We start from the raw sequence: 22,454 nt of genomic DNA on the forward strand, positions 1-22,454 counted from the left end.
ATTGCCAAGATTTCTTTCCAGTAGAGAGATTTTTTTTTTTTTTTTTAATGAAACTTTCCCAATATTGGTTTAAATGTGATTTGAGTCTCAATTAGAGTTCAGTGGCTCAATAGTGTGAGTCCAAATAGGTATGATTTCACCTTGATCCTAGGGTCTCCAGATTTATTTCAAACATTTAAGGGAAAACTTGCATTCACAAAAGTACATTTGCTTTTGAAGGGACTTTCTATTGGCCACTTAAACTCTGCATCTTAACTGAACACCAGTCAATGTTAACTTTCAAGAAAAAGTAGTAGGTTAAAAGTAGGTTAATTTAAATGTAGTTTACAGCTGCGACTTTGAGCTTGGTATTTGCTGTATGAAAATAAGGAATCACATTTAAACAGTAAATTTGAATAGTACATTTGAACACACCAAATTCTCTTTACACGTATACTAAAGGATGCATACGCTCTTTCCCTTAGTTTCAGATATTCACTATCATTAATCTAGACAAACATCAGTTAATGGTGTTAAAATGCAACCAAAATGTGTATGCAATGACTACTGTGATGAGCAGCATATAGATATGTAGAGTTCTATCACTTTGCCGTAGCATTTATTTATCTCTCCATTTTTGTTCACCACTTTGTCATACTTTGGGATTTAGATTTTAGAAATCTCAGCTTGTGTCCTTGTGTAGTCTCCATCTGGACTCCTCAGCTCATGCCTTCTGTGCAAAACCGACTTCTAAATCACAAATACCTGCCATGCCATTCCCCTTCTACATTACTTGTGACTGAGAAGCTAAATAGATACGTAACCTCAGTGCTATCTGAAATGAAATCATTCAGGGTTAGCTGCGGCGGCTGTCGTCATTAATTGCTTAATTGGCCCTCAATCAACGACTGACGCACGGTTTCTTGCTACTGCAAGAGATTAGAGCCGAGCTGCGATTCCTTTTGAACTGCATTAGAGTATCAGGGGCCAGGCGAGGACTCAACGTTTCTCAGAATCCCCAAAGCACATCTTGCACACATCATTCAGAGTGAATGCCGTTACAATACTGTCCCACAGGACCACAGAAATTCCTTCATAAAAATGAATGTAAACCTTCAAAAGGAAAGCAGATCAATCCAAAAGAGAATTAGCGTCTTCTATAGGACAGTGTTTTATGATTTCAGACTCTATACGGATTGTACTCAAAAAGTAATGTGAAGTGAGTTAACAGTAAGGCTAGTCATCATAATAGTTAATACAAGCATTTTCATTGTTGATCCCAGTCCATCGCCGTGATTCACAGTTCTCAAATATAACAATATTTCCATAAAATATTGTGTAAACCATGATTTTAGTCATTTTGTTGTAATCACAGACACCAGTTCAAACTTATGGTTGCAAAAGATATGATTACAGTACTCAAACGTATGGTGCCCACATTTACATGTGTGATGTTGTAACTTATTTTATTGCTACATTTTAAGATGATATATAGAATTCATTTATTCTTCACCTATTTTTAATATTAGCATGTTGATTTACATGTTGACTTACATTTCAGTCAGGATCTCATAACACAGGACTTATTTTTTGTCACACATTAACTGGGGTGGAAAGAAGGATGTGTACGGCGCAAATTAAACTGGCAGATGATTAGACGGCCATACTGAGAGTCAGGTTTGGAATTTAGCCAGCACATCCGGACCCTACATTTAAGCATAGTGTCCTGAATGACGGCGGTGAGTCAGGCTGGTTTAACATCTCTTCCTAATGATAGCGTCAGCTACAGCATAGTATCCCTGTAGCTGCACAGGGGAATTAGCTTCCTGCTTTTCCCACAGTGAAAATGATCTTTCCATCACCACTTCCAGCTGCGACCGAGTTTTCCCTACGAAGCTTTCTCCCAACCAAGTATCAAGTATCAACAAGTCCTGTTCAGCTCACAACATTAGCCAGGAAAAGGATACAGGGTGTGATGACTGCTAAAAAACTTAACGATTTAATAAAGATTTAAAGATTTAATAGACGTCATTTATGTTTTTACTTCCAGAAATCCCCTATTTCTTCAGTTTTTTCCCAAATTTAATGTAACTTTAAGCAGTTCCATATCTCCGCAGCAAAACTTCTCTTTCTTCTTTCATTGTGCAACATGGCACTTATTTCCGCAAACTTTAAGCTGACCTTACATTGCCCCTGATGCCTACTTTTAAAAGAAATACAATAAACTGCATGTGGCTGAAAAAAAGAAAGAATGTTTATAATTGCAAAGGCTAGTCAGTTTGAGGGAGTGAGTCACTTGATCTTGCAAGGCTATGGAAAGGGCAAGAAATGGGATTTTCATGGCTTCTGCTTGAACCATATAGATTTCTTCTCAAGTGATTTAAAGGTAATCCCTACAGTATCCACTGAACTTTGTGAAAGTTTCAGTTTCCTGAAAACACATTCTACATGATACAGAACACAGTTCAGTGACAGAATTTGATATGTATGCATTCTGAATGAATAGTATGTAGCACAATTATACTGTATGCATTTTCTGACTCCCCAGTGACTGGCTAGCAGTAACACACAGACATATCATAACAAATCTGAGTGTTATTTTATCATTAAAAGGTCGGATCTGATTTCAATCAAAATTCAATTAACATTTATCCCAAACTTTGATTTGCAAACAAATGCAATTGTTGAAAACATTATCAGAAGATACAGTACAAACACAATACATAGATTGTGGTTTGGTGGTTGTGTTCCTGAGTACAATGGCAGAATAGAGGCAGGATGCATGAAGGGCATACCGCTTGAGGATCCTATAGACTATAGATCAAATTTTACATCATAAAATAGGACGTATTATATTAAGTGCCCTTTTAGACGGACACACTTTGTTTTCAGTAAGAAATCTCCAGCAAGCAATCTCTCAGCCTGCCTGACAGGGAAGAGGCATGAAAGTCAAAATGGATGATATTCAGGAAGGAAGAAATTGAGTTTTTCTGAATTTACCTGAACTCCACAGGACCCCCAGGATTGCATCATGCTGAACTCAGATAATTTCATTGACTTTTGTCTGCTTGAGATTGTAAGGCAAAATATTTAAGGTTCTTCACTTCTAGCAAACGGGAAAATGACTTGATGTTGTTGCTAGAAGCACCCCCCGCAGCAATCTTATTACTCTTGGAAGTTGTCACATCAAATGAACAGCGTTTTTCAGTCACTCACTGACAAATTTAACAAATAATTTTGAGGAAGTGTTGCACCATCCTGGACTGCAAAAAGTATGAGACAAGTTTTATTTTGTGGTTACCAGCAATGACAAGTATACTTGTCCTTTAGCTGTGATCGCTGAAAGAGCTAATTATTTCCAATAATGCCATACTGGCTGTGGATTCCTTACCCTGTTTTGTCAGGTTTTATGGATGCAATTACACAACACTTGGAATTTAACCGTGTATTATCAGTTAGGCTACTGGTGCAAAATATATTATGAAAAGCATACTGTTTGATGTATTGCTACAGAAGATGAAAAACATTCATTTTGCATGATTATGTAGGAAAGGTAAAAATATCACTAATTAATTATAGACTATGAGTCACAAATATACATCTGCGTCATCAAGAGTAAAATACAGTTAAATAATAATATTATTTCTATCCTGGGAAAAATGTGTACGCTTATATTACCCAATAGTATTTGGGTTTGGTCAGTATAAACTACGGTTTATGAATCCCTTCACTACACTGTATAGCATAATGATTTTTTATTTTTGTTGTGTCTGTACAAGTCACATCAACCTATCATGGAGCAAATTATGCGAGTGACTTTTACCCATGGCCTGCTTTTCTCATTTGTGGCACAAATAAAACAGGTGAAAAAGTAATAAGTTTCTAGTCAATACATACGTATATGAATACGGATTATAATGTGTTATAATTACAATTTCTGAAATCTCTCTCCTCTCGTTTCTCTGAAACAAGGTGTATATTAAAAAAGCAGTGTTGCAAATGCACGAACACTGTTAGAGATTTTATTTCGGGAGCGAAAATCTGCCGAGCGCTCTGTATTTCCACTTCACCCTCTCTCAGACGTAGCTCTTATCTCTGATCCGGTTTCAGTACCATTAAGACCATTCCAGTCCATGTGTGTGGAATACATTTAGACAGCACTTCATCAGAGTCCCGTTTCTCTCGGTTCCTCTCGCCTGTGTCTCCACACCGAAATGGAGGACGTTTACAGTCATTTCACAAAACTGCAGCCTCTCCGCTTGCTCTCAGAAGTGACACGTCAAGAGATAATTTGCACCTTCAAAATATTTTAACGAGACGAGGGAGAGCGCTTTTGAGACTGTCAGCGCCGGCCCCGCGGAGTCTGACGCTAATCTAGCAGAAAGCGAAATATCCCGCGTCTCAGTTTTCAAATTGTAAGCGTAGAAATAGATTCAGACAGCCAAATTCATCACTTGCTCATCTGGGTACGTCACTGCTGTTAATTGTTTGACAAGTGCTGTTTAGAATGTGTCACCCCCAATAACGTGGCGTTCAATCGGAGAGCAGGCCTCATTTATTCGTGCTTTCTCCGCAAGGTGTTCTGCATTACACTTAATTACTGAGGACCTTCTTTATTCTGTGCATGTGTCTATTTATTTGCTTCTCGGTGCATCCCGCAAACAGACCGATGCCAGCCAATACGGCCTGTAGACATAAGCAAGCCAGTGCTCTGTTGACACACCTCACCAATTTAAAAGACCCCATATGCAGACCATCCTACAAATCTGCATCCTGATCTTAAAAAAAAGGAAAGAAAACATAATTAGATCTAGGCTCCTACTGTCAAAGTCTGTGGCATCAGATCCAGTACTCCAGTCACTTTGGCCCTCTACCACCATGCCTCACTGTACTAAAGCATGGGTTCTCCAGACCATAGAGATCAACTTCTCTTCCTCACTAGAGCAGAAGAAGCAAGATGGTGGCCTCTTCACAAAACTATTTTGCTTGAAAATATACCATCCACTAGCGTGAGGTGTAAGTTGTGATTTCAGAATGCTGAAGAGAAGCTATAGAGAAAAGGCAGGGTTGCCTGTTCTTGCTTTATCTACCTCCTAAATTTTCCACATTAAATAATGAGCTACCAAAGTAACACAACTGTGTGCTATGGGAAAACCTGAGAACACAGCTTTTCTTTTTTTATCGACAACTTAATTTTGGTACCTACGGATGCCAAAGGTGTGAGACAGCCCACTTTCAAATGTAATAAACAGGGTTCCAGAGCAGTAAAGTATCTTACAACCTCTATATCATAATATATTACTGGTAATGGCCTCTTCTCTCAGCGCATTATTTACTACAGGAAGGAGCTCTTTTGTCAAACATTTCGCTGATATCACACAAACACACCAACAACAGAAACAGTATCAGCCGTAAATCATCAACGGTTTCTCAACACTGAGAGAGGGCAACTTGCAGCCATTAAAAACATTGCAAGCCATAACATATATTGGGGTAACAGATAGCACCCATGGTCTATCATTCATCACAAAATCAGCTCATTGCAATGCCTCACGCCACTGGGGCAACAGTGTCCTGTAGTGGTTAAGATATTGGCCCGCTAGCCAGTATGTTACAAGTTCAATTCCCCTGCTGAAAACACACATAATATGATCAGTTCTAGTTTTTTGAGCTGAGCCACTTTCCTGGTTTTTTTCCCCCCAGAATTCAGCAAAGTCTACCTCCAGAGAGAAATGCTTCAGCAGGGTGGGTCTCTGAGGGCTTGTTGCTTCTGACAAATGTTCACTTGTGATAGACAGCAGCTCTTTATCATCAAAAAGGCTTGGTCTGGCTTCTCTAGTGCAAAAGTTCAGAGATCTGAGAAATGGCAGAAAAGAAGAGCAGGCAGTAGAAGAAGGGTATTGAAGATAGGGAAGATATCTGCTCAGGGATTTTATCCACTTTTTCCAATTTATCCAAACAGTCCTGACCGAATCAGTTTGAACTGGGAGCTTACCCCAGGTTCAAAGCTGTGGTCAGTAATCATGTGTTATACATGATTTATAGGGTGTCTTCCTCAATGGTTAGAGGAATCTTTCTTACTCTCAGGAAAGGAAACAAGGGAACTGGTATCATTCCCAATGGAGAGACTATGGTAAAATAGTTGGTACACTATGTTATATAACGGTGTATCATAGTAAAATAGTTAACCTTCATGCAGTAAATGCAAAATGCTTTCATTGATGTTTGCCGTACTGTGGAACTCAAATACACTTTCCATTTCTTGTTACTCATAAATGTTTAAATTTCATTTTGTGGATAATGTCTACAACGGCTAATGAGTTAATATGTTTACTTTAATTGTAATATCAGAGCCGATGAACTGGGTTGTAATTGACATTGAGTAAGGTCAATGGGAGAAAGAAATGTGTCATAATGAAATTAGGTTAACTATGATCACAGGTTTCACAGATCCCCCCCCCCCAACTTTACGCCCATTCCTTGAACAGCATATGTATGCACATGCAGACATTTTGTTCAAATCATCCATTGGTGAGTTAATGGTGATGGCTGAAGTTGCCAAACTGTGAAGACAAAAGCACAAACTTGCATTTAGCATGCAAACACGCCATTTGGTAATGGGGGAAATGCGGGGGTGTGTTCCTCAACCAGCCATGTACGTTTTTTTTTCCCTATTATCCAATGGATTTATTGTAGGATCACAAATGTAACTTACCATCTGCCATGTGTTGACTACTGCACCTCCTGTGCAGAATGCTTTTCCTTCAGAATATTGAATGGCAACAGAAGGTAAATGAGTGCCTCCAATTCACTTGGGTTTCACATTTGGCCCTAGTGTCTGCATTCTAAGTGCAAACAAATGAGCATTCCTGTGCTTTGGGCGCACGTGAAAAGCTTCATAGGCAGCGCATACCATATGTTGACATGCGGTTTGGGGACACGCCGCAGAAAATTTGAATTCACACTTGCGTTTGAGTATGTTTTTGTCCATTTGAGAATTAAAAAACTAACAAAGTTCTTCGGCACAAAACTGGGTTTTACAAAGGGTTAAATCACAGAGGGAAACGGTAACTTCCCCTGTTTCCTCAGTAATTCCATTGAGATCGCATTAGTCTTATTCGCAAACCATTTGGAATGAGCTAATGACATTTGTCTCACAAAATTCTCCTGACTGAAAAGTACACCGTGTTATGCCGGGTCATGCGTTTGGTTGCTATGGGAAATAGGCCTCTCCTTGTGTTTCACAGTTCCGGTGCCCTCGTGTGTAGGTGCGTAGCTGAATGCATAGAGAACAGAATGTTCATACATGTCACGAGCAACACTGATTCCTTTTATTTGAGTAATGGCATGTATTTCCCTGCTTTACAAAGACAGATAACCCACTCTTTTCAGAGGGAGGCTTGTAACGGAATGAATGGGACAATGGGAGTGCTGTTGTATTTTCTCTTTTGGTGTAGCATGTGTTGATATTAGTTTGATAAATAGATAATATGAGTTGCTTTGAAAGATCTCTAGCCAATATTCAATGGAAGCAACCGTCATCACTGTGATATAACTGGTTGTGATCACGGTTTTTTCAACTTTGTGTGATTTGACTTGGGAATACAGCCAGGCTATATTGGACATGTGGATTAGGTGTGGGTGTGCAGCACCAGTACAGTAAAGATCTACGTATACACTACTGTCTGGCATACGCAATTAAATACATCACTAATAACATGTCATTAAAATATTCACAATTCCAGTAAGTTAGACAATAGGATTTACTTGACCAACCACTGTATGCTCAGATATGATCATGTGTTTATATATTTTCATAGAAAGTGGGATCACTCATGACCTGTTTTAACTGTATTGTTTAAAATGTTTGTTGCATAAACCTGATGTATCATAACTGATATATAGAGGTTGTAAGCCATAGACAGAAAGTAATTAAACATATTCATGTTTAAAGCATTGCCTATATTGTTAATCAAAAGTCAAATATATCATCAGGAAATGTTTTAAAATCTAAAATAAGAAATTTATATTGTCACAATTTCTTATACACATGTAACTAAACACCGAACTTTGTTCCTGTCCTCAAGGTCCTCACACTTTCAACAGAGGTAAACACGACAGGCTTTACATGACCTTCATTGCCAAGCAGAGCAAAGTTACCAGGATGTTGAATATAGACAGGTTACCCAAGGTCACTGTCATGTGAGTTTCCTAGATTCTCTGCCTGGCCTCCAACACCTCTTATCCTTAACTCCTCAGAGGGACCCTGAACGAGACTAAATTCATATTTCATATGGCATTGCAACCAAACTAAAATATTTAGAGAGCTCTAGGCCTTTTAATAATATAGCAGTGGCCATAAATGCGGGGATTAATGATAACAAATGGTATGACAAACAAAGCCATGACCTTAAATGTGACCAGGCTGTGAAATTCCTCCACAGCCAAACCTTGTCTTAGGATTCAATAAAGCATGTTGTGATAGGCATGGCCAGAGTTCAATCAGAAAGCACAAAGTAGCATCAAGGACATTTTTTTTCTCTTTTCTAAAGGTTACGTTCAGATGATGAAAACAAATAGGTGCCCTGGAGTTAATCAATGCTGTTTTGTAGTGGGCCCACACTGTGATGACACACACTCAGAGAGAAAGGTCTCATTATTGCCATGTGTGGTTTTCTCGTGATTGTGCTGCTGCTGTAGCCAAGCGCAAATTTAAAACACTTCCAATGGCAGATTGTGAGCATAACAGATGTTGACACATGCGCGCGCACACACACATACACACCTTGCAGATCAAATTAGAACTGTAGCAGCATCAAGCGCAGACATTTTTTATATATTTTTTTTATACTTATTATCCAGTTTTTGCTTAGCTTTGAAGTAGATGTCTAAGCCTGATCTTTATGGCCAACCCAAACCAGCCTGACCAGCTGTAGCCTAATTTTTAAGCCCAAACCCGATAGAGGCCAATCACTGAAATAGCAAGCCAACAACACCATACAACACAAAATAAAATATTGCGGTGTGTCCCATAGCCAATCTGACCCTACATCACAGAGCTCAAAATTGGCCTGATACCTGACCTGAAGATAGCATACCTTTGGGCCCCTCTCGAGTTTGGGTGAGGATGCAGTGGTGGTTAAATAAAAACAGTCAAAATAAGAAAATTCAAATTCCTTCCGCATATAGATTTATTTTTATTTTATTTATTTATTTATTTTTGCTGGAGCTTGCAGCTATTGCAAGAGTGTTGAAATTCATCTCACTGCATCTTTTAGCACTATCTAACACTGAAAGTAAGGCAAACAAGAAAACACAACAAATAAACACAGAGTCTGCTATCAGTACAAATGGTACTAATGGGCTTTATTTCTATATCTTCCCTGACTGATAGCAGTAAGGTCTCAATTTTAAAGTCATCTTCTCTTGTCTAATTTGCTCTGATGTCAACACTGATATGCATTTTATTTGCAGTGCATTTATACAATTATATTTACAAACACTGATCATGAAAAAATGCTTGGAAAAATTAGAAACAACTGCATAGTACAAACACATATTTTGAGTATGATCATGCATACTGTATATCCACTGCATTTTACTAGTCAGTCATTTCTATTCTTCTTCTTCTTCTTCTTCTTCTTCTTCTTCTTATTATTATTATTATTATTATTATTATTATTATTATTATTATTATTATTGCTTGCAGGACAATCAGTAGAGTAAAATACTATTAGTACAATGGTATAGTAGACGAAGGGCTATACAGTAAATTATGCTATGATCTCTTTTTAGTGATAGTGTCTAATTTTAATGGCTCTGGCACACAGGTTACTGTGACAGAATTCTGATGGGAACGCAGTTGAATGATCATTGCCGTCATAAATCCTCTAACATATTTCCTTTATGTGACAGAAGCACTCAATCTGAGCTTTTCCAAGGTGATAAGTTACAATTTGAGGCAGTTCGTTCTCCACCTTACCAGGAACAGAAAGGAAGACGGAAAGAGACCAAAAGTTCCTGATTGGTTTCCATCTAGAAAGGGGTGCTCATCAGTACTTGGATGTGGAAGGATTTGAAAAATAGGCACACTTTAAACTACATGGGTGTGATACAGTACATAAAGGGTATTTAGCATTATAAATGTTTTTAAATGATGACACATAATTTGAAAAATGATAGCTCATCATGAAAATATATAGTATGTTATTGTTGCAAATATCTACATTTCTAATAAGAAATAATCATAAAACATTTGAGTGCTTAAGAAATATATGTAATTTAACAAATTTATTTTATGGAAGAACTTGAAAAAATTAGAATTAAAAGATCAGTTCACAAAGCCTGACCCTAATGCTTGCATTAATGATCTCTTGTTTGTGAGTTCACAGTAAATATAATAGTTTAAGTTGTAATAGATATATGATAGTTGTTGTTCATTAGTCTGTAAACTTTTTTCAGAAAGAGAACTATCAAAAGCAGGTACCCCTTCACAATTATATTCAGAAAGTAATGCAGTGTCATAAAATTCAATTGATGTAATGCATTTTTCCACTCAAAATTTTCAACCTGTCCCTTATTGTTGTGTCCATGGCAATTCAGTCGCAGCCAATGTAAACCTTCCATGCATGTACCTCTCATACACCAAGGTACACACAGGCAAAAATTACTTTGGCTATGACCGAATTACCATGGGCACACCAGTAAGGGACAGGAGGATGCTGGGATGAAAAATGCATTAGATTAGTCCCACACAGAGAGCTGGCAGTGTTATATCATGTCATGGGTAGAGGGTAGACCAAGCTTTATTTATTTATTTATTTATTTATTCATTTGTTTGTTCGCTCGTTTGTTTGTTTGGTTATTCATTCATTTATTCATTCATTTAATTAATTCAGTTGTAGATGCATTCATAACATTCTCTCTATCATCTCATTTATGTTTTAATTTAACCTTTATTTAAGCAGGTAAAAGTGATTGAGAGCAAATTCTTATTCTCATCAGAAATGCAAGAATACATACAATTCACACAAAAGATGCTTCAAAACTAGATGCAGATAGCGCATTGTCAAGGAAAAAACAAGAGACAGAATAAAATCGCATTGAATCAGTGCACGTAGTGGATGGTAGGCAAAGCACAGTGAAAAAGAGATGGGGAGCTAGCAGGTGCACTGATCAGTAGATGTGTTCTGTAAAAGTCTTCTAAAGGAGGATATGGGTGTATTGTGATTGGAGAGTTGGAGAGAGGATCGTAGGGTATTCCAGTCATGGGTAGCAGAGAAATGAAAGGCTACATCTCATCCTTACACCGGAACAAAGCGAGAGGCAGAGCCAGTTAGCAAAGGCTGGGAGTCCTGGTCCTGAGCACCTGAGCAGAGTATCATCTGTCTGTGTCCTCACAGTGATGGTCCGATTTCACAGCCAGGCCCAATGCCTTAACCAGGAGCATCACACACTGAGAGCTAAGAGCTGGTATCTCTCTCACTCTCTCTCGCTCTACATGTCTCTCACACACACATGCTCGCATGTACATATGTACGCACACACACACACATGCGCACATACATACAGAAATGCACGTACACCGACGGCGCACAAACAAACACATACATGCATGCACATGCACACACGTACACACAGAACGGGTGATTCGATTAAGTCCCAGGCTGCCCCATTATTATGTTAGGTAGGTGGTGTAGAATTTCAATGATAATCCATAATGCATGACCGGTTCCGTTGCCATGGCGATGTAAATTCAAGGTTACCGACTCAGACACATAATTGGGTGTCTCGCTGAGCTCTGAGGAGGTGCTGTAAAAAAAAAAAAATTCTACGCGTGGAAGAGGGGCATCAGTCAAGCTGTCGCAGATCGCAAAGTACTCATAATCAGATGAAATGCCTTGAGGGGTGGCGGGTGGGGTGTGCGGCGGGAAGGGTGGGTGGGTGTGGGGGGGAGGGGGGGGGGGGCGCGGGTATTGATGGGGAGAATGTTAAGGTACGCGTACGCACAGACAGAAACACACAGACAGACTGACAGACATGAGCATGCCTTCCCTCAGAACCCTTTGAGCTGACTTGAGTCAGCCCATTGCAGGCGCTACGCACTTTAAAGCGACCGGGTTCCACTCGGCCAGGCTGTTATCTCACCCAGGCAGCCGGGGATGTGACCCGTGTCTCAGCCTGCCGATCAATCCACGCGGGCAGTCCTAACCTTTATTCAGCTAATAACAATGAATTCATGCGCCATAAGGATACCATTCCTGATCCCTGGCACTGAGACACGTAGAAACCCTGCAGCCGAACGTTCCAAGCCTTGGACCCGTCGTGTATGAATTCATTCTCGCTTCTTTTAATTCTCTGGAACTGTTCGTCTCCTACTATAATGGCTGAAATTGATGAAGACTCCATTTTACAACATCCCGCTCTGTGATTTTCATAATTGTAACTTTCCGGTACGCCTAATGAAGATAACTGCACCTCGAGAATTAACATGCATATCTTATGCACATTAGTGGTACTCTTTTTGCATGAACCTTATTGTGTAAAATGCTTTTACAACCGCCAACCGCGCTGAGATAGATGCGGACCGTTGTGTATGCGAATGCGGTCAGACAGACAGACAACGGCAGACAATTTGCGCAACTGCTGAGATGTGCCTTCGCATATGAAGCATTAATTAAGCAGATGTCTGCTAGGTTTTAGAGAAGCGGGAATGGGAGAGGGGGGGGGGGCATACAGCATTTGGCATCCCGCATTGTCGCGCAAAATATTCAGAAGTGGGAATACAAAACCACCTCCAAATTAAGGCGCAAGACAAAGAGCGACTGTCAAACCCCTCAAAATCCACCTTCAAAAATGTCACGAGCGGCTCGGAACTCGCTTGTCTCTGAGAGCGCAAGGAGAAAAAAAGGATCATTAGAAATTCTCAACACGAAATAACAGAGATCCTTTTTTTTTAAAGCCCAGCAACTGTGTTTTTTTTTCTGGGTGTTGGTGAAGACATTGAAGAGATTTTCAGAAAATTATTTCAGGATTCCGGCAGCGAGATCAGAAGCAGGGGGGAGGTCAAAAGATCCTGAAATGGATGGGGATATCTATCACGTTGTGTGCGCTTAGATTATATGGCCAGCGGATGATGGGAAGGTTTTGGGCGGGGTCAGATTGTGGCCCTGTCTCTCTGCAGTCCCAGAACGGTGAGCAATGAAGCCTCGAAATCATCAGAAAATAAACTCATTATTCCCTCAGATATTCTCCTGATGCATTTTTGCTTTTGATTTATAATCTGTCATTTTGCTGCTGTTATTGTGAGTGTGTGTGTGTGCATGTATATGTGCGTGTGAGAGTGTGTGTTTGTGTGTGTGTGTATATATATATATATATATATATATATATATATATATATATTTGAGCGCCATAATGTTTGGGACAGAGCCACATGTTTCATGACTTGGGCCTGTTTTGTAGTGGTTACAGTGGTTCACATGTGGTGCAGATGTTCAGCTATTATAAAGGGTGTTTCTGTACATTTTGGTTTCACCATGTAGAAATACAGCTCCTTTTTTATATCATAAGAGAGCTGTACGTATGTAGTCTTAATACTAAGCTTTAAATAGCCTTCTGAGTCTGTTATTGGAATTTGTCAACATGATGACCAAAGATGTGCCAATGAACTTAAGGAAGACATTATGAGGCTGAGAAATAAGAAGAAGAAAAAACTCAAATGCATAGGCCAAACCATAGGCTTACCAAAATCACTTGTTTGGAACAGCATTGAGAAGAACGAAAGCACTGTTGAGCTCAGTAATCGCAAAGGGCCTGGTAGGCCAAGAAAGAATTCTACAGTTGATAACCGAATAATTCTCACCGTAATGAAGAAAAACCCCTGAACACCTGTTCGACAGCTCAGAATCACTCTTCAGAAGGCAGCCATGGATGTGTCAGTGACTAATGTTTGCAGAACACTTCACAAACTACAGAGGCTACATTACAAGATGCAAATATCACTAGTAAGCTGTTTGCTAAGAACTCATTGCATGGTGAAGATGGCTTCAGGACAGGGCCAGCAGAGCATCACCTGGTGATGTCTATGGGTCATAGACTTCAAGCAGTCATTGCATGCAATGTATATGCAACATGACAACTTTTATTTACATAACATTAACATGTCCCAAACATTCTCGTGCCCTGAAATGGGGGGGCAATGTACAAAACGTAATATGATTTTTACATGATAAAACCAAAGTATATTTTATACCCTGATAAAAGCAGAGGATGCATACATTTATCCAGCGTTTATTGTTTGATTACAAATCTAAAATTGTGGTGTACAGAGCCAAATCCAAAAAAAAAAGTATTTGTCCCAAACATTATGGAGCTGTGTGTGTGTGTGTGTGTGTGTGTGTGCGCGCGCGCGGGTGCGTTCGTATGTGCATGCATGCGTTCGTTAGTCCATCCGGGTGTGTTTAATTCCCAAAAATGTATTTTCGTGTATTCATTTCAGCTGCTCTCAAGAACACTCCTTTTGAGGTTTTGCCTGTCATCAGAGACCTTTCATTCTGGCTGATCTGTCTTTCCCGCCCTTGCTGGTTATTGCAGTTAGCCCACCTGGGTGCCCTTCTGCCATCCAACACTGGACTTCCACTCCATTTAACTCCCGATTTCGGTTCAGTGTCATCAGCTGCCCTCGCTGCTGGTAGCATTTCCACTCATTTATGATCCCTGGCCCATGAGAATTTTAATATGTTCATATACACAGAAATACTGAACGCTGGAATAAAATTAAACAAATGCAATCACAATTGCCGTTGTTATTTCAATGAGAAACCCCGCAGTCAGCTCAGCGGTAGGTACTTCCTGTAAAAAATGCAAGCTGACGCCAGAGCACTTCCCTGTTCTATCTTTGGAACGATGCCACATTTGCGTGATCCATGGCTCAGACCACGTTCATGCATGACTAATTTAGCGAAAAAGAACAAGCTGCACTGAGCAATAGGACAGTCTAGAAGGGCATTTGTGAAAGCAGCCCCCAAAGTCCAATGCTATCCCGAGAGAAATCAGATCTGGCAGATGTTGTACAAGGGGGTTTAAGGCAATGCCATGGGCAAAGAAGAAGGACAAACCTGACACAGTCCACAGCGCTGTCCTTACTGTGAACCGAGCAATCTTCTGTCTCATGCCAATCCAATCCGGGGATATCAACTTAAAAATTAATCAGCCCACATGAGGGGTATGTGTGCGTACGTGGGAGTGTGTGTGTGTGTGTGTGTGTGTGTGTGTGTGTGTGAGAAAGAGAGAGAGAGTGTGTGTGTGTGTGTGTGTGTGTGTGTGTGTGTGTTTGTGCACAATATGGTAAGGATATTAGAAATCATGCAAATTGTTTTTTTTTGTCTATTATACACTTGAGCCTCATATACAGTATATACATCATATATCTATATAGCATGTATATATACAGTGGGGGCCAAAAGTCAGAGGACACTACCAAGTCATGTTGTTTTCATTATTTATCAAGGAATAATTCAATCATGACACTCCAATTACTCTTCTTACTCAGGAATACATTATTGAAAACAGTTACAAACCAAACTATTCGCACATGTCTGGAAGGCTTATATAGGAAGCTATGTGAATATCGGGTTTGTCCATGAGCATTTAGCTGTTTGTTGTCACACCGTTTATTCCATTCAAGAAGAAGACTCTGTAGTTCTGTGTGTGAAGTCTTCTGCGGACAGTAGTTGCTACCACATCCATGCAGGTCCCCTGAATGGTTCAAGGCATTCAGGTAAGAACTTAGCTACATTTGGTTGAAAAGTGAGAGTTTTCCACTTGACTAGGACATAGCCAGGCTATAAATCACTCAAATTTGAGCTATATTGGTGCTAACCCGAGCTAACATAGTCCATTCATGTCATCTCATTTCTCAACCTAGATTTCCACCCCACTGGTCTAGATTTAGGCTATTGCTCACTGCGAGGGTTTCACAGTGGTAATATGGACATAATAAGTGATCTACAACCCTAAAACAAAATAAAAAGCAACATAGGTTACATTATGAGAGTTACTTTTGTCAATTTTAATGCCATGTATTCCTGCAAAGGGCAGCGTCACCTCGCTTTCAGTCTACATAAGGAGTGCGATCCTGTTTTTCTGTGCAATTCATCTCCCCTTTATAGCAGAGTGGGTGCGTGCAGTTATCCGGGCTTATTCAATGCTAGATTAAGAAATCAAAATCTTAATTCACATGCTTGAAACCGAGTAAATTTTGAGTTTAATTGACGAGATAATTTTGTGTGATACACATTTAATTATTTTGGATTGTTTAAGCGATGTACGTGAAATAGGTTCCTGGTATGAGAGATATCCTTGGCTAATGTGCAGTTCTATGAATAACAGATTGTATTGTTGGCTATCCCTTCTGATGGGGAACCCCTTCAACAACAGGCCTCACAGCAGCTATGCAGATGATCTCTCAACACAGGCAGAATAACTCTAACAGACTTTTTTTTCTGTGCTGTTATTAATTCCAGATTTTCTAGGTTTTTGTTTTTTCCTTTTTAAATCAGAGGTTGTTCAACACAGTCTTCGAAAGTTGGACTGCTTTTTCTTACATCTTACACCCTTGATAAATACTCTATCTTCTCTATGGTGAATATGGAAACAACAACAGGATCGAATACATATGTTGCTCTGTTTAAGTATTCTTGTTCCTGCTTAATGTTTTGTTTAACATAAGAAAGCAGAATATAAGTAGCCAGCTAGTGTAAAATAACATGCAGTGGGTAGGTTTTGCTCCTCTCCTCTCCAATTTTCTCAGTCACTACCCACCACATTTACTTTATATATAGCATGCTACGTGTGCTATGTCATGTGCTATAATAAACAAAAAACAAAGCAATATTTCCTAAATCAGATGGGATACAAGATATGGTAGGCAGCAGTGTTCAAGGGCACAACAGTGGTTCCTGGGATTGTGCATTTGAGACATGTTTGCAAGATGGAGAGTGCGGGGCATGGAGACCTGTCAGTACCCTTCACACAGCCTCAGCATGCTGGTCTTTCATGATTGCACGAGTGGGAGTGCTTCTAGCCAGCTCCTCTTTTTTGGTTGAGGGGCGGGGGGGGGGGGGGGTCTTTGTTCAGGCCCTCTTTTGTCCCTTAGATATCAGATTTCCTTTCAGTTGAGCCTCTGAGCTCCTGATGAGATGGAGGAAGAGGGGGGGGGGGGAGAGGGGGTTGAAGATGGCAGGGGCCGTTCTTTCTTTAGAAACATCTGTCCGTTAAGGGTCATGCCGCATTCAACCAAGCTGCAGTCCCATTTCCATACTTCCAGATGTTTCAAAGAGAAATCAGCTTAATGCAAAAGCAAAAACTCCCTCACACTCTATAGGAAATTAATCCGAGCCTAGTACTGTAGCATCTTTGTTTTTTTTTAGATTTGGTATTCAAAGAATTGGAGTTACTAGCAGATATTAACACTGGGCGATTATTGAAATTCCAGCAGCCCAGAGTCCTTCATTCATGCTAATGCCTCAGTCTCACAACAAGCCTCTTTCTGTTCCCTTGAACCCAGTATTTAATGCATAAATTGTGGGTCTTTGCATTGTGTGGTTTACAAGGTCAAGGGTCAAGGGTCTGGCGGTCAGTTAGTTAAATTGGCGTGCTCTTTTTGATAATGGATTACTGACTTGGTGATGGCTTGATGCTTTGTGTCCCTTTTTTTTATCAGGGATAGAAATAGCACACAGACACAGAGGATTAGAGGTCAAAGCAGACAAACGTGCCTTTCAGTGAATCCTGGAGACATAAGAGGGGGACATGTCTGGCTTGGCCAGCACTGATTGGACAGAAAAATCTACACTTGGACTTGGCAGACTGAAAGATAATTTGTATGTGTGCATGTCAGCACTGAAAATTGCATTTTCTATGCATTTTTTAAAATATAAAATCTATATCTATAATTTAAATATAAAAGGGCAGTACTTCTGCAATTAAAAATACATCCAGGGTTTAAAACCTTAAACACTAAAATCTGAACTCAGTCAGTGCAAATAATGCAGAAATGTAACCATTTGGGGCCCCATGTACATTCTATCTGAAGGCTGCCACAATTTTCCAGTAGGGACTTCAGAAGACTTCAATGGTTTGTACTTCACCTTGAAATATATCTCTATATGGTGCTGAGTCGAATGTAAACACTGCCTTGAAAAGGAAAAAAAAAAAAGAGTAGAATTGTATTGTTGCATGAAACAGCTGTCACAGACAATTGCATATGTACTTGATAAAAACAGGGTCCCACCTGAGATACTGTATGAACCTGATATTTATGCTGGTCTGAACACCATACCAAGCATCATATTGAACAGTGATGTGAAACTGAGCATGTCAGCTGTGTGTGCTCAAATGTGTGCCTGCACATATGTGTGCGCGCAAGTGTCCATCTGTGTGTGTATCTGTGTGCGGTGAATGAACTGACTAGCTTTAATTACACTGGTGGTTAGCAGCAACATGAGATTAAAATATTGGAAAATGTGGCTGGCTGCCAATTGCACACATTGCTTTGGGAAATTTAGTAGCAGGAATAACCTAACTATTTATTGATAACATATATTTAGTATTCTGATGTTTGAATGAGAATTAAGTGTCAAATGGATATTTACAGTTACTTATTAGAGCAATGTGGACCAACAAGAATCTTGTTATTATAAAGGAGAGATTAAACAATTGATTCTTAACAATTGACCAAGAGTTTATTGGACACTAGCCACATAAAGGCATGTCACTTATCACCCGTGGAACACTGAAGTCAGCGAAGTCTACTTGATGGAATTAGAAACTCTGTGGTTCTCTAGGTAGGTGCATTTGGACAGCTGATTTAATGAGGGTCTTTGAAGGTGAAGGTATGGATTTCGAGGGGGCTTGTAGCCTTTTTGGACTAATATCAAAAAAGAGATTACATTCTATTTTTTAACCAATGCTACGTGAGCTTTTTTTATCACAACGTTTTTTTTTTTTGTTTTTTTTTTATAGATGCATGTTAATATCACAATGTCCCATGATGCCCACTGTGACTTTGATTGGACACTCCACTGTTCCAATCAGACATAGATTAACACACACACACTTTAAGGAATATGAAAACCTAAGTGTTTTTTATTTTTATTTTGTTCTATTGGAAATAACTGTTGAAAGATGTCCATGGCCTTCAAGCCTTCTTGCTTCGGAATTAATCTGATCTGGTTTTGAAGGATCCATTGTTTCTTTCTGTCTCCAGGGTGGTTTTCCTCACCTCTGGATTTGGCTTGCTTGTTCAGTGAGATACAGCTGAACACAATTAATATAAATGAATTAATTAGCCAGCAGCCATACCACCATGTACCTTGGTTCTGCTGAATGTTTGCAGCTAAGCAGGTTTGGGATGGGAGACCTCCTAAGTGGCTGCCAGAAGTGCTGTCGTTGGGCCTCTAGGGTGTGATCCTCTCTCTGGTCAAATAAACCCCAGCCCAGTGATGGGGACACTATGCTGTAGGAAATGCTGTCTTTCGGATGTGACGTTGAACCCAAGGTCCTGACTAACAGTGGCCATTAAAGATTCCATGACACTTAATTTAATTGGCTAAAAAATTGTTCTCACCCTCTCCACCACAGCTGATGTGGTGAGTGTTTTGTAGCAAAAGGACTGCCCCAGGTGGATGCTGGTTGGTGCACATTGGTGGTGGTTGAGGTGAGTTTCCCCCTCATCACTGTAAATTGCTTTGAGTCACCAGTCAGTGGGGAAAGCGCTATATAAATGCAACGAATAATGATAAATATTCATAGAAATCAGAGCGTTGTGATTAATATGGTGTGTGTGCAAGGTTAGAGAACACTGAACGCATGTATGCATGGTTGTCTTATCTGGCCCCTACAGACCCTTTTATATATATCAGCACATCTAACTGGAAGAGAGCTCTGAGTAACCGAGAATTTCAATAAAATAAAAAAAGATTATAGTGGGTGTTTCCTCCCCCTGCGAACTGGCCCAACAGGCTATCGGGAAAACCAAGCAAGCCTTGGTTGACCCAGGGGTTGGTTAACTTCTGCAGAACAAAGAATGGGCTCCAGTTTAGATTCCTCCCTGGATGGCGGTCTCATCCAGTCCCCATGCAGCCATACTTTCATTTTTCCCTTATGATGAAATGTAAAGGCTAAATTAAGTTAGCCTCACTTTAGCCAATGCAGATCATTTATGGAAGCAGAGCAACATTCCATGAAATGGCAAGTGAATCATTGCGTCTACAGCATTCTGCTGAGCTCACTCAAGAAAGCATGAGGTTGCATTGGGTTATGGTTATTTTACATTATTTTTCTGCTTGAGAGAGCCTGTGCATACTAATATATCTCTATATCAGTACTGCACAGATTACATTTTACAAGCTAATACATCTGGACAAGCACTGAAGCATTTTGGTTTAATGACCTGGGTCAAAGGTACAACTGCAGTTCCCTATTTGGGAGGCAAACTTTCTGGCTGTAAGACTACTTTTGTAACCAATGTTCCACTCTGTGGAGTTTTAGGAGTTATTTATTATTTTCTGCTACTGCTAGTTTACCATTTATTTTCTTTATTTATTTTAAGATAATACCACATCTAGTTGTTAGCCTTTCTTACCATGGAAATGGAAATATTAAACCAGAGCTGTCTGTGATGAATTGAAATCACCCCTTATACTCATTTCTACCAGAAGACCCAACCCCCACACCCCCCACCCCAACAGCACTCCTTTGTATGCACAGCCATTACTGAGGTGACAAGATAGCATCTTTTCATTGGGGAATAGGCCCCAATGTGGACAGGTCATTCTCAAGAAGTATTTTGCAAATGAATGCATTCCAGCCAGCCTCCAGGACAGCTTGGATGCACACAGTCGTTGTCCCCCTTCCCCCTTCCCCCCCCCAACCCCCCCCCCCCCCCCCCCACCCCCAACACACACACACACACACACACACACACAACTCCTACACGGCATGGCTCACCTCAGTAACTGACATTGTGGAGGGTCCTGCCATGGTTCTTGCCTGCTTTCTTTGTCTAAGGCTCTAGAACATAACAACATAACAATACATAATGACTAGAATAAACCATTGAATCCAACTAGGCTCACCACTTATCATAAACTATTTATATTTGCCTTCTATTGTTCAAAATCTTCCTTTCCGCAGTTCAAAATGAAGCTTGTTAAGTGATTGACCACCGCCTACATTTTTTCATAGGGTTATGGAGTAAACGTAATAAATAAACAACCTGAAATGGAAACGCGTGTCTTTTTTTCAGTTGTCAGGAGGTGCATAAAATAATAATATTCCAATAAATGCTGTGGGCTTTATTGAAAGATTAGTGAGGTAGAGATGGAATCCATCAATCTCTGTGACATTCGGTAATGATACACACAACAGTGATGATTGACTCTTAATTTACTGATGTGATTGTAGCCCCACTTCTCGTGTGTGTTAACCACAATTAATCAAGTTTATGATATCATAAATGCTGGGCACAAATTACAATCTCTTCCATTTATTGTGAAACAACCAAATTTTGAAGTTAAACCTTCCACCTATACAAATATTACAGCCATGTAGAAATTTATATTTTCAGAAAAAAATCAATGTATAACAGAAGAGTAAGTTAATATATACACAATGCAATATTTCAAGTGCCAACATGGTCCTAAATCTAGGCACGTACAAAGTCTAATGTATTTACTGTATTATTCTAAATAAGACTGCAGATTAATCATAAAAGCTTTTACATTTTGCAACTGTAATTGTTGTCAGTATGGTGTCGGGGTTATGGACTTCTAACAAGATGGTTTCAGGTTCACAACCCAGACAGGAAACTGCTGCCACAAGATAATTAAGCTGAATTTATTGAATTAATTTAACATTGCGCTATATCAATGCAACCAGCTTGCAGAAGGACCTGCTTAGCAAATACGCAATGTAGTGTAAATCTGATTAGTCATGTTCTGAGATGTGATGCCATGTCTCAGTTATTATGCCCATGCCAAAAACAGCAGTCTGTAACAGCTGAGAAAGTCCAGTCAGCTGCATCATCCATAGCACTGTGCAGAAGGGCCGGCCTCCTGGTTTGCCCTGATTTGGGCTGTCACTGAGATGGGATAGACTCTGGGCAGACTCAATGCCTGGTACTGGCACTCTGAAGCAGAGTGACAAGCCCAACTCCAATGATTTACTTTTATGTATATGCACCATACACACGTGTGTGTGTGTGTGTCTGTGTGAGAGAGAGAGAGTGGGAGAGAGTGAGTGTGTGTGAGAGAGAGAAAGTGTGAGTGTGTGAGTGCGCGTGTGTGTGTGTATATGTGTGTGTGTGTGTGTGTGTGCGTGTGCGTGTGTTTGTGTGTATGCAGCACTTCCTTTTAGGTAGTAGTAGTAGTAGCTAACTGTGTAGTTTAGTCTGTCTGAGTTGTTTTCAGCAC

Source organism: Anguilla anguilla, chromosome 6, assembly GCF_013347855.1.
Source record: "Anguilla anguilla isolate fAngAng1 chromosome 6, fAngAng1.pri, whole genome shotgun sequence".
In the NCBI taxonomy this organism is placed as follows: domain Eukaryota; kingdom Metazoa; phylum Chordata; class Actinopteri; order Anguilliformes; family Anguillidae; genus Anguilla; species Anguilla anguilla.